This window comes from Procambarus clarkii, unplaced genomic scaffold, assembly GCF_040958095.1.
Source record: "Procambarus clarkii isolate CNS0578487 unplaced genomic scaffold, FALCON_Pclarkii_2.0 HiC_scaffold_2036, whole genome shotgun sequence".
In the NCBI taxonomy this organism is placed as follows: Eukaryota; Metazoa; Arthropoda; class Malacostraca; order Decapoda; family Cambaridae; genus Procambarus; species Procambarus clarkii.
The window spans coordinates 2501-15000 of NW_027191056.1; the positions used below are offsets into that span (position 1 = coordinate 2501).

At 44.2% G+C, this 12500-nt stretch overlaps 1 non-coding gene across 1 annotated transcript; it reads right to left on the minus strand.

Moving 5' to 3' along the window:
* Positions 1 to 4575: 4575 nt before the first annotated feature.
* On the minus strand, positions 4576 to 4694 carry LOC138362570 (5S ribosomal RNA). The gene has a single exon (XR_011227780.1). It is a non-coding gene; the product is annotated as a 5S ribosomal RNA (ribosomal RNA).
* Between the last annotated feature and the right edge of the window lie 7806 nt (positions 4695 to 12500).

Here is a 12500-nt window from a genome sequence, read left to right on the forward strand (position 1 = left end):
GATCTTCGCTTCCAGTCGTCTGCCGTCATGGCTTTACAGGAGGCATCCGAGGCTTACCTGGTCGGTCTCTTCGAGGACACTAACCTCTGTGCCATCCACGCCAAGCGTGTCACCATCATGCCAAAGGACATTCAGCTTGCTCGCCGTATCCGTGGAGAGCGTGCATAAGCTAAATCGACCACCCTAGTATACACCAAACTCGGCCCTTCTCAGGGCCAAAATATCCTTCTAAGGAGATTTCAGACATTCCTAGCATCAGTCATATGAATTAACCTTCATCTACACATATAATAAATAAATAAATAAATAAACAAATACACTAATTTAGGTGTCATACATACACGTGATATCAATAAATCAAGTCATTTGTAGTACAACCTGTTCTCTTACAAACAAAACGCCGTCGCTTTTCGCTCTTATGCACTGTCAAGGATCACCCCCCCCCCCCCCCCCCCAAAATAAAAATTGTCATACTGTACTAGAAATAAAAGCAGCTTGTATAAGTGACATACTGTCCAGTCCTGTTTTATTCTGTTTTCGGTCCTCTGGCTTAATCTGTTAAGTTAGGAGATGACATTTTAAATTAACCGTTTTCTTGACATTTTCAAACCTAAGAGGGTGGCCTGCATAGTAATCCTAATGTGGAACATAACAATGAATCTCTAATCTCTAGAAAAAAAAAAAGATACCGAGTGCTTATATGTGTTGAGAGAGAGAGAGAGAAGAGAGAGAGAGAGAGAGAGAGAGAGAGAGAGAGAGAGAGAGAGAGAGAGAGAGAGAGAGAGAGAGAGAGAGAGAGAGAGAGAGAGAGACACAGACAGACAGACAGACAGACAAGACAGAGACAGACAAGACAGAGACAGACAGACAGACAGACAGACAGAGACTGAGAGAGAGAAACACACACAGACAGTTTCATAAATATTCTCATTTTATAGCTATTTGCTTTCAGTGACAGAGGTTTTTGTTATAATAGTATTGGTGTCTAACACTCACAATCTCTTTAGAAATTAAAGTGTGGCTCCAATGGAGCCGAGTTTGTTGGTTTGAGGCCAAGCCACCACCACAGGGCAGTAAGTAAGCCGTTTACTTGGAGGAGGTGTACTTGGTGACGGCCTTAGTGCCCTCAGAGACGGCGTGCTTGGCCAGTTCTCCGGGCAACAGGAGCCTTACAGCCGTCTGGATCTCCCGACTGGTAATGGTGGAACGCTTGTTGTAGTGGGCCAGGCGAGAAGCCTCGGCGGCGATGCGCTCGAAGATGTCGTTCACGAACGAGTTCATGATCGACATGGCTTTGGAAGAGATACCAGTGTCGGGGTGGACCTGCTTCAGCACTTTGTAGATGTAGATGCTGTAGCTCTCCTTCCTCCTGCGCTTCTTTTTCTTATCGCCCTTGGCAATGGCCTTCTGGGCCTTTCCGGCCTTCTTGGCAGCCTTTCCAGATGCCTTGGGTGGCATGATGATGCTCGTGCTGGCTGGCGTTGCGATACAATAATGAACTTTTGCGCGAGGCGAGCTTTCCTTTTATATCCCGCTCGCGACTCAGCTCAGAGCGGGTCGCGTGGCGGAGCGCGCTGATTGGTCAGTGGCGGGCTCCCTTGATCCTGAGCGGGGTATATAACACGAAGCTCGATCTGCGGGGCGGCATAAAACACCACAAACCCACAACAGCAGCAGCAATGTCAGGACGCGGCAAGGGAGGCAAAGTGAAGGGCAAGTCAAAGTCTCGCTCCAGCAGGGCCGGACTTCAGTTCCCCGTGGGCAGAATTCACCGTCTGCTGCGTAAGGGCAACTACGCCGAACGCGTCGGTGCTGGCGCTCCTGTCTACCTGGCAGCCGTCATGGAATACCTCGCTGCCGAAGTTCTGGAGCTCGCCGGTAATGCCGCACGTGACAACAAGAAGACCCGTATCATCCCACGTCACTTGCAGTTGGCCATCCGCAACGACGAAGAACTCAACAAACTTCTGTCTGGCGTAACCATTGCACAGGGAGGTGTTCTTCCAAACATTCAGGCAGTTCTTTTGCCAAAGAAGACAGAGAAGAAGTAAGCACTTCTGCCACCCACCACGACAAATACCATAACCAGGCTCCATCCGGAGCCACACACACTTTAATAGAGAGATTCAAGTAGACAATCAACTTTCAAACATTAATAATAACATTTATATTGATTTCATTTGGAATGTGTACATAACAAACAAACAAAACAAAATTATAGGGGATATTCAGCATCACTTGGAATATTAACCAATCATATAAATCCAATATATATTTTATATTTTACTTTAAGCGAGGAATTCATATTATATTAATTTTTAATCATACAAATGAACAAAAGCAATTCTTCACTAGACGTAATGAATGAATAAATGATCAAGGTTTTAATGTTTCATGTATATATATATATATATATATATATATATATATATATATATATATATATATATATATATATATATATATATATATATATATATATATATATATATATATATATAATATAATATAATATAATATATTATAATACTTGTGAACCAGAATATGTTTGAGCAGCAGCGATCGTGCCTGCCATTGGCCGAAGTGCAACAATTCAAATAATTTAAAGGGCCTGCTCGGGTATATAAGAGAGGCTGGGAGACTGGGGCCGGTGGTGGGTGATGGGTGATGAGTGATGGTGTGGTGTGGTATGGTGTTGTTAAGAGTTGATTTACGGCCAGCCAGCCAGCTGCAGCCAAGGCAGGGCAGGGCAGGGCAAGGCAAGGCAAGGCAAGGCAAGGCAAGGCAAGGCAAGGCAATAACAGGACAGGACAGGCAAGGCAAGGCAAGGCAAGGCAAGCAGGCGGGCGGGCGGGCGGGCGGGCGGGCGGGCGGCGGCAGGCAGGCAGGCAGCCAGCCAGCCAGCCAGCCAGCCAGCCAGCCAGCCAGCCAGCCAGCCAGCCAGCCAGCCAGCCAGCCAGCCAGCCAGCCAGGCAGGCAGGCAGGCAGGCAGGCAGGCAGGCAGGCAGGCAGGCAGGCAGCCAGCCAGCCAGCCAGCCAGCCAGCCAGCCAGCCAGCCACTCCCACTTTGTATTTATATGCATTCAATTTATATTCAAACATTATATATGTTAAGGGCCTAGTTTTAGTGTTTATTTTAAAAATGACAAACATCGAGTCGTTTTACCAGTCCTTTAGCGTTAACGGTGATGCATTTTAAAACTGAACAGAAATCACCTTTTCTGGATATATCAAATATCGAATCCGCTTAATGTGCCTACAATTCAATCATTCAAAAAATACATAATTTACATCATGCCTTTTCATAGAACAGACAATAAGATTTGAGACAATAAGAACTTTACTTTTATAACTAAAGTTGCACAATTATACCAACTCTATGGTGGCTGGGTGGTAAGGTGTGTGGCTGGTATTTTGGAAGTCGCGAGTTCAAACGACCCAATGGGAATAATACTTTTTTTTTTTTGCCATACAATCTTCCTAATACTATTATGTAGGTTTGTGTGTGTGTTTTTTTATTCATTCTTTGGTTTTATAGATGACATACATATTGACTCCTTTTACCGGTCCTTAATTAGGCTCTGGGGAAGCAATGGTGGTGGTGGTGGTGGTGGTGCATTTAAAACTAAACCAAAAATCACCAGTTCTGGACGCGTCAAATATCATATCCGCTTAATGTGTCTACAACCTAATTACTTAAAACTACACTATTTAATTCATTCATATCATGTGCATATTGGTCATTATGCTCATACAACCGACATCAAAATTTATTTTCATTATTAGAATCATACATTTCATCAAGTAATACAGATACAAAGAGATTTTCTTTCTGAGAAGACCGTTAGTATTGGCTTGCAGGCAGGCAGGCAGGCAGGCATTTGAGGGTTATTATTTCGCCTGTTGATTGGGGGGAGGGTTGATGTGTTAGGGGGTTTTCGGTTAGATGTGGTGGTGGTGATTGGTGGTGATTGGTGGTGATTGGTGGTGATTGGTGGTGATTGGTGGTGGTGGTGGTGGTGGTAGTAGGTGGGAGTTGGGGGGGGGGGGGGGAGGGAAGGGGAGGGGAATGATGGTCTGTGGATTCGTTCTCCGTACCCTTTACATATAAGCAAAAATATGCCTTCTTGTGGGTATAGAAACATTAACACAAATTATATCAGTAACTGATATTGTAGCCTTTTAAACAGAAAAGATTTGTACATACAAATACTTTTTAATTATCATTTATTTGTGGAAATGGCATTTACGTCATTAAATTGATACCTCAGCATCAAGCTTGTGTCCTGCAGCAGTGGTCCAGTGGTAAAGTGTATATAAGTGATGCGTATTCTTGGAGTTGCGAGTTCAAACCCGGATTAAGCTATATATATATACAACATGTTTTGTTTTGGTTGTTTGTTTTTGTATAAAGCCTCACACAATATCTATATTAAGCGAGTTTGTTTTAAACATGACATACATATTAATTCATTTTACCAGGCCTTATTCCACACAACTCCGTGAATTTCCCGTGGAGCCAGCCATTCAAACAAAAACAAACGAAACAAAACAAAACAAAACAAAAAACATTATTGCCAACAGCATTTGGTGTTCCCAGGCGGTCACCCATCCAAGTACTAACCAAACCCAACGTTGCTTAACTTCGCTGATCGGACGAGAAGCGGTGTTCTCAACGTGGTATGGCCGTTGGCATGAGACTGCCTACACATTGTGGCTAATAACCAACTCTTTTAAGTCATCGCGGCAGGATACGGACCTGCTTGTGGTGTCTTAATGGTAATTGTATCCTAACATATTTTTGTCTCCTTGGCATGGATATTTAACATCGTTTATTCAGTCTTGGGTTTATGTTCTTTCGCCATTTACAGACATTTTACATCTACCTACTTCCTCAGCCTGCCCTGCCAATTTCTAATGAATTTGTGGATTTTCTTTTGTAATACAAACATGTGTGTGCTCATCTGCTCTTCAGTTTTTATGATATTTGTCTCATCTGTCCTGCTTTATGATACTTTTACAAAGAACATGAACAAATGCTTCTATTTTAGAGAAGATATGGGATCCAGGTTTCGGAGCCGTAAAACCAACCGTCGTGATTGGTGGACGAGTTGCCAGGTTGCAGCTTCTGTACCGTGCCGGCACATAAATAGGTTCGGCTCAAGCGGCGGCAGCATCATTCCCCCGTGACTGTCTGAGCGTCTCTCATCACCTTGGTTATCTCATCATCATCATGGTAGAAGCAAAGCCTACCAAGAAGGCTGCGGCTGCTGCTGCTGTGGTGGCCACCACCAGGAAACCTCGCGTCCAGGTTGCTCACCCGAAAACTAGTCAAATGGTTCTAGCCGCGGTCGCAGCACTCAAAGACCGTAAGGGCTCGTCTCTACAAGCAATCAAGAAGTACGTTGTTGCCAACAACAAAGTCGAGGCTGCCAAGATCGCCATTTACATCCGAAGATTTCTCAAGAAAGCAGTGGCTGACGGCATTCTTGTTCAGACCAAGGGAAGTGGAGCTAGTGGATCATTCAAGCTGGCCGTAGCAGAGAAGAGGGCCGTTCTAACTCCCAAGAAAGCCACCACAACCAAGAAACCATCTACAGCAGCAAAGAAGGCCGTGGTAACTCCCAAGAAAGCCGCCACAAGCAACAAACCACCTACAGCCTTGAAAAAGAAGCAGCAGCAGCAGCAGCTTGTTGTTGGGAACAAAAAGCCCAAAATAAAGAGAGCTTCAAAATCTCCCAAACCACCCAAGGCAAAGAAAGCTGTCAAGAAAACAACAAAGGCAAAATAAACGACGACATGCAAGCAGCATGAATACACATGACAATAAACATCCAGGCCTCCCCCCTCAGTGGAGGGGCCTCATATGATTCCAAAAAGAGTTTAGTTTTGTAGACAAATAAATCATTACTTTTGGGGTAGATTTACTCTGTATATTATATATATATATATATATAATATATATATATATATTATATATATATATATATATATATATATATATTATATATACACATGGGTGAGGTGATATGGTACCAAAGTTTTGGGTAAGGTGATTGACATTTACACAAGATAAAACACGAACCAATGGGAATAAAAACATAAGAATGGAAGTAACTGCAGAAGGCCTATTGGCCCATAACACAAGCACTTCCTCTTGATGCTTCTATATTGGTTCGGAGTCTTGAAGCTATAATTATATATATATAATATATATATATATATATATATATATATATATATATATATATATATATATATATATATATATATATATATATATGCACACAAAACTAAATAGTCTTGTTAGACAAATTGCCCCTATTAGAGGCAAGTTGACTAACAAGCCGAATGACTGCAATTGTTTTGAATTTGAGTTAAATCTAACATAGAAATGTAATCAAACCTAACCTAACCTATGCTAACCCAAGCTAAGCTAACCTAACCTAACCTAAGCTAACCCAAGCTAAGCTAACCTAACCTAACCTAACCTAACCTAACCTAACCTAAGCTAAGCTAACCTAACCTAACCTAACCCAGCAATTCATGATCTTAATATAATACTGTTAATTGGATAAACCAATTTGGAAAGAAATGTTCGAAAATAACAAAATTAACTGTGCTTGTTAGGAAAATTGGGCCTTGCATACTTGTCCCAATAGTGTGGTTCTCGCTTTTAGGTACGACATAAACGTATACCTAAGTTGAGAGAGAAAAAGATTCGCACTCAAACATGCATATCGATTGCCAGTCCTGAATTCTGGGTAGATATTCGTGTCCTCCCTTTTCATTTACCATCATTTGGATACTATCAAAACAGCTCTGAGAAGGATAAAATGAATAAAACGGGTAGCTCACTCATGTAAAAAGGAAGAGTTGGGAAAGATCTCTCTCTCTCTCTCTCTCTCTCTCTCTCTCTCTCTCCCCCTCACCCCCCCCCCCCCCACCAATGATCCTGCTCTGCTAGTATATAACGTAACAAACCTTCCCCCCCCCCCCCCCTCCCTCCCCAATCAGAGTCCCTTTAAGCATGCGAGGATAAAAAATAGATTTCATAAGACCCAATGTGCTAGCTGATATCAAAACAATTTATGTTATCGTCTATTAAGCCCTTCAGTAAAAAAAGTATAGGGACCTAATTAGGTCCCGTTTTGAGGTGGTGGTGGGTGGAATCGATGGATTAGCCAAGCTCTTATCCGCCGAATCCGTAGAGGGTACGACCCTGGCGCTTCAGAGCGTACACCACGTCCATAGCAGTGACGGTCTTCCTCTTGGCGTGTTCCGTGTAGGTTACAGCATCACGGATGACGTTCTCGAGGAACACCTTCAGGACGCCACGGGTCTCTTCGTAGATGAGACCCGAAATACGCTTCACGCCGCCACGACGAGCTAAGCGACGAATAGCGGGCTTGGTGATGCCCTGGATGTTGTCACGTAGCACCTTACGATGACGCTTGGCGCCACCCTTTCCGAGTCCCTTGCCTCCCTTGCCGCGTCCAGTCATGGTGTTGAAGTTGTGTGAATCGAATTGACGAATGCCCGCACGATTTCCCGACTATATCCCATCAAGCGGACGTACTAGTAGCATTGCAACTCCTGCCTGCCCTTACTTTACGCTTGTGGTCGAGTAGACACGGCTTTCTCACAACGCTTTCAAAACTGCAGTTGCCTACTCGTCTGTTTCACGTCCCTGTGAAATGACTTTTGCACAAATCCAAAAAATAGAGCAAAATCAGCGATAATAGTGATTGAGGTGAGCCGCCTGTTGGCTGCAGCCAGAGGAAGGAGGGGAGGGGCAACGGGGTGACGTAGGCGAGTCGAGCAGCCAATGGCGCTCGAGCAAGCGCCTCGAGACGGCGTATATAAGCAAAAATTTTTCGGCGCCGGCCATCACAAACCACAGTTGTTCACCATGGCTCGCACCAAGCAGACTGCTCGCAAGTCCACGGGAGGCAAGGCTCCTCGTAAGCAGCTGGCCACCAAGGCAGCACGCAAGTCTGCTCCTGCCACAGGGGGTGTGAAGAAGCCTCACCGTTACAGGCCCGGAACGGTCGCCCTGCGTGAGATCCGTCGTTACCAGAAGAGCACCGAGTTGCTCATCAGGAAACTTCCCTTCCAGCGTCTGGTGCGCGAGATTGCCCAGGACTTCAAGACCGATCTTCGCTTCCAGTCGTCTGCCGTCATGGCTTTACAGGAGGCATCCGAGGCTTACCTGGTCGGTCTCTTCGAGGACACTAACCTCTGTGCCATCCACGCCAAGCGTGTCACCATCATGCCAAAGGACATTCAGCTTGCTCGCCGTATCCGTGGAGAGCGTGCATAAGCTAAATCGACCACCCTAGTATACACCAAACTCGGCCCTTCTCAGGGCCAAAATATCCTTCTAAGGAGATTTCAGACATTCCTAGCATCAGTCATATGAATTAACCTTCATCTACACATATAATAAATAAATAAATAAATAAACAAATACACTAATTTAGGTGTCATACATACACGTGATATCAATAAATCAAGTCATTTGTAGTACAACCTGTTCTCTTACAAACAAAACGCCGTCGCTTTTCGCTCTTATGCACTGTCAAGGATCACCCACCCCCCCCCCCCCCCCCCAAAATAAAAATTGTCATACTGTACTAGAAATAAAAGCAGCTTGTATAAGTGACATACTGTCCAGTCCTGTTTTATTCTGTTTTCGGTCCTCTGGCTTAATCTGTTAAGTTAGGAGATGACATTTTAAATTAACCGTTTTCTTGACATTTTCAAACCTAAGAGGGTGGCCTGCATAGTAATCCTAATGTGGAACATAACAATGAATCTCTAATCTCTAGAAAAAAAAAAAGATACCGAGTGCTTATATGTGTTGAGAGAGAGAGAGAGAGAGAGAGAGAGAGAGAGAGAGAGAGAGAGAGAGAGAGAGAGAGAGAGAGAGAGAGAGAGAGAGAGAGAGAGAGAGAGAGAGAGAGACACAGACAGACAGACAGACAGACAAGACAGAGACAGACAAGACAGAGACAGACAGACAGACAGACAGACAGAGACTGAGAGAGAGAAACACACACAGACAGTTTCATAAATATTCTCATTTTATAGCTATTTGCTTTCAGTGACAGAGGTTTTTGTTATAATAGTATTGGTGTCTAACACTCACAATCTCTTTAGAAATTAAAGTGTGGCTCCAATGGAGCCGAGTTTGTTGGTTTGAGGCCAAGCCACCACCACAGGGCAGTAAGTAAGCCGTTTACTTGGAGGAGGTGTACTTGGTGACGGCCTTAGTGCCCTCAGAGACGGCGTGCTTGGCCAGTTCTCCGGGCAACAGGAGCCTTACAGCCGTCTGGATCTCCCGACTGGTAATGGTGGAACGCTTGTTGTAGTGGGCCAGGCGAGAAGCCTCGGCGGCGATGCGCTCGAAGATGTCGTTCACGAACGAGTTCATGATCGACATGGCTTTGGAAGAGATACCAGTGTCGGGGTGGACCTGCTTCAGCACTTTGTAGATGTAGATGCTGTAGCTCTCCTTCCTCCTGCGCTTCTTTTTCTTATCGCCCTTGGCAATGGCCTTCTGGGCCTTTCCGGCCTTCTTGGCAGCCTTTCCAGATGCCTTGGGTGGCATGATGATGCTCGTGCTGGCTGGCGTTGCGATACAATAATGAACTTTTGCGCGAGGCGAGCTTTCCTTTTATATCCCGCTCGCGACTCAGCTCAGAGCGGGTCGCGTGGCGGAGCGCGCTGATTGGTCAGTGGCGGGCTCCCTTGATCCTGAGCGGGGTATATAACACGAAGCTCGATCTGCGGGGCGGCATAAAACACCACAAACCCACAACAGCAGCAGCAATGTCAGGACGCGGCAAGGGAGGCAAAGTGAAGGGCAAGTCAAAGTCTCGCTCCAGCAGGGCCGGACTTCAGTTCCCCGTGGGCAGAATTCACCGTCTGCTGCGTAAGGGCAACTACGCCGAACGCGTCGGTGCTGGCGCTCCTGTCTACCTGGCAGCCGTCATGGAATACCTCGCTGCCGAAGTTCTGGAGCTCGCCGGTAATGCCGCACGTGACAACAAGAAGACCCGTATCATCCCACGTCACTTGCAGTTGGCCATCCGCAACGACGAAGAACTCAACAAACTTCTGTCTGGCGTAACCATTGCACAGGGAGGTGTTCTTCCAAACATTCAGGCAGTTCTTTTGCCAAAGAAGACAGAGAAGAAGTAAGCACTTCTGCCACCCACCACGACAAATACCATAACCAGGCTCCATCCGGAGCCACACACACTTTAATAGAGAGATTCAAGTAGACAATCAACTTTCAAACATTAATAATAACATTTATATTGATTTCATTTGGAATGTGTACATAACAAACAAACAAAACAAAATTATAGGGGATATTCAGCATCACTTGGAATATTAACCAATCATATAAATCCAATATATATTTTATATTTTACTTTAAGCGAGGAATTCATATTATATTAATTTTTAATCATACAAATGAACAAAAGCAATTCTTCACTAGACGTAATGAATGAATAAATGATCAAGGTTTTAATGTGTTTCATGAATATATATATTATTATATATATATATATATATATAATATATATATATATATATATATATATATATTATATATATATATATATATATAATATAATATAATATAATATATTATAATACTTGTGAACCAGAATATGTTTGAGCAGCAGCGATCGTGCCTGCCATTGGCCGAAGTGCAACAATTCAAATAATTTAAAGGGCCTGCTCGGGTATATAAGAGAGGCTGGGAGACTGGGGCCGGTGGTGGGTGATGGGTGATGAGTGATGGTGTGGTGTGGTATGGTGTTGTTAAGAGTTGATTTACGGCCAGCCAGCCAGCTGCAGCCAAGGCAGGGCAGGGCAGGGCAAGGCAAGGCAAGGCAAGGCAAGGCAAGGCAAGGCAAGGCAATAACAGGACAGGACAGGCAAGGCAAGGCAAGGCAAGGCAAGGCAAGCAGGCGGGCGGGCGGGCGGGCGGGCGGGCAGGCAGGCAGGCAGGCAGCCACAGCCAGCCAGCCAGCCAGCCAGCCAGCCAGCCAGCCACAGCCAGCCAGCCAGCCAGCCAGCCAGCCAGCAGCAGGCAGGCAGGCAGGCAGGCAGGCAGGCAGCCAGCCAGCCAGCCAGCCAGCCAGCCAGCCAGCCAGCCAGCCAGCCACTCCCACTTTGTATTTATATGCATTCAATTTATATTCAAACATTATATATGTTAAGGGCCTAGTTTTAGTGTTTATTTTAAAAATGACAAACATCGAGTCGTTTTACCAGTCCTTTAGCGTTAACGGTGATGCATTTTAAAACTGAACAGAAATCACCTTTTCTGGATATATCAAATATCGAATCCGCTTAATGTGCCTACAATTCAATCATTCAAAAAATACATAATTTACATCATGCCTTTTCATAGAACAGACAATAAGATTTGAGACAATAAGAACTTTACTTTTATAACTAAAGTTGCACAATTATACCAACTCTATGGTGGCTGGGTGGTAAGGTGTGTGGCTGGTATTTTGGAAGTCGCGAGTTCAAACGACCCAATGGGAATAATACTTTTTTTTTTTGCCATACAATCTTCCTAATACTATTATGTAGGTTTGTGTGTGTTTTTTTTATTCATTCTTTGGTTTTATAGATGACATACATATTGACTCCTTTTACCGGTCCTTAATTAGGCTCTGGGGAAGCAATGGTGGTGTGGTGGTGGTGGTGCATTTAAAACTAAACCAAAAATCACCAGTTCTGGACGCGTCAAATATCATATCCGCTTAATGTGTCTACAACCTAATTACTTAAAACTACACTATTTAATTCATTCATATCATGTGCATATTGGTCATTATGCTCATACAACCGACATCAAAATTTATTTTCATTATTAGAATCATACATTTCATCAAGTAATACAGATACAAAGAGATTTTCTTTCTGAGAAGACCGTTAGTATTGGCTTGCAGGCAGGCAGGCAGGCAGGCATTTGAGGGTTATTATTTCGCCTGTTGATTGGGGGGAGGGTTGATGTGTTAGGGGGTTTTCGGTTAGATGTGGTGGTGGTGATTGGTGGTGATTGGTGGTGATTGGTGGTGATTGGTGGTGATTGGTGGTGGTGGTGGTGGTAGTAGGTGGGAGTTGGGGGGGGGGGGGGGGAGGGAAGGGGAGGGGAATGATGGTCTGTGGATTCGTTCTCCGTACCCTTTACATATAAGCAAAAATATGCCTTCTTGTGGGTATAGAAACATTAACACAAATTATATCAGTAACTGATATTGTAGCCTTTTAAACAGAAAAGATTTGTACATACAAATACTTTTTAATTATCATTTATTTGTGGAAATGGCATTTACGTCATTAAATTGATACCTCAGCATCAAGCTTGTGTCCTGCAGCAGTGGTCCAGTGGTAAAGTGTATATAAGTGATGCGTATTCTTGGAGTTGCGAGTTCAAACCCGGATTAAGCTATATATATATACAA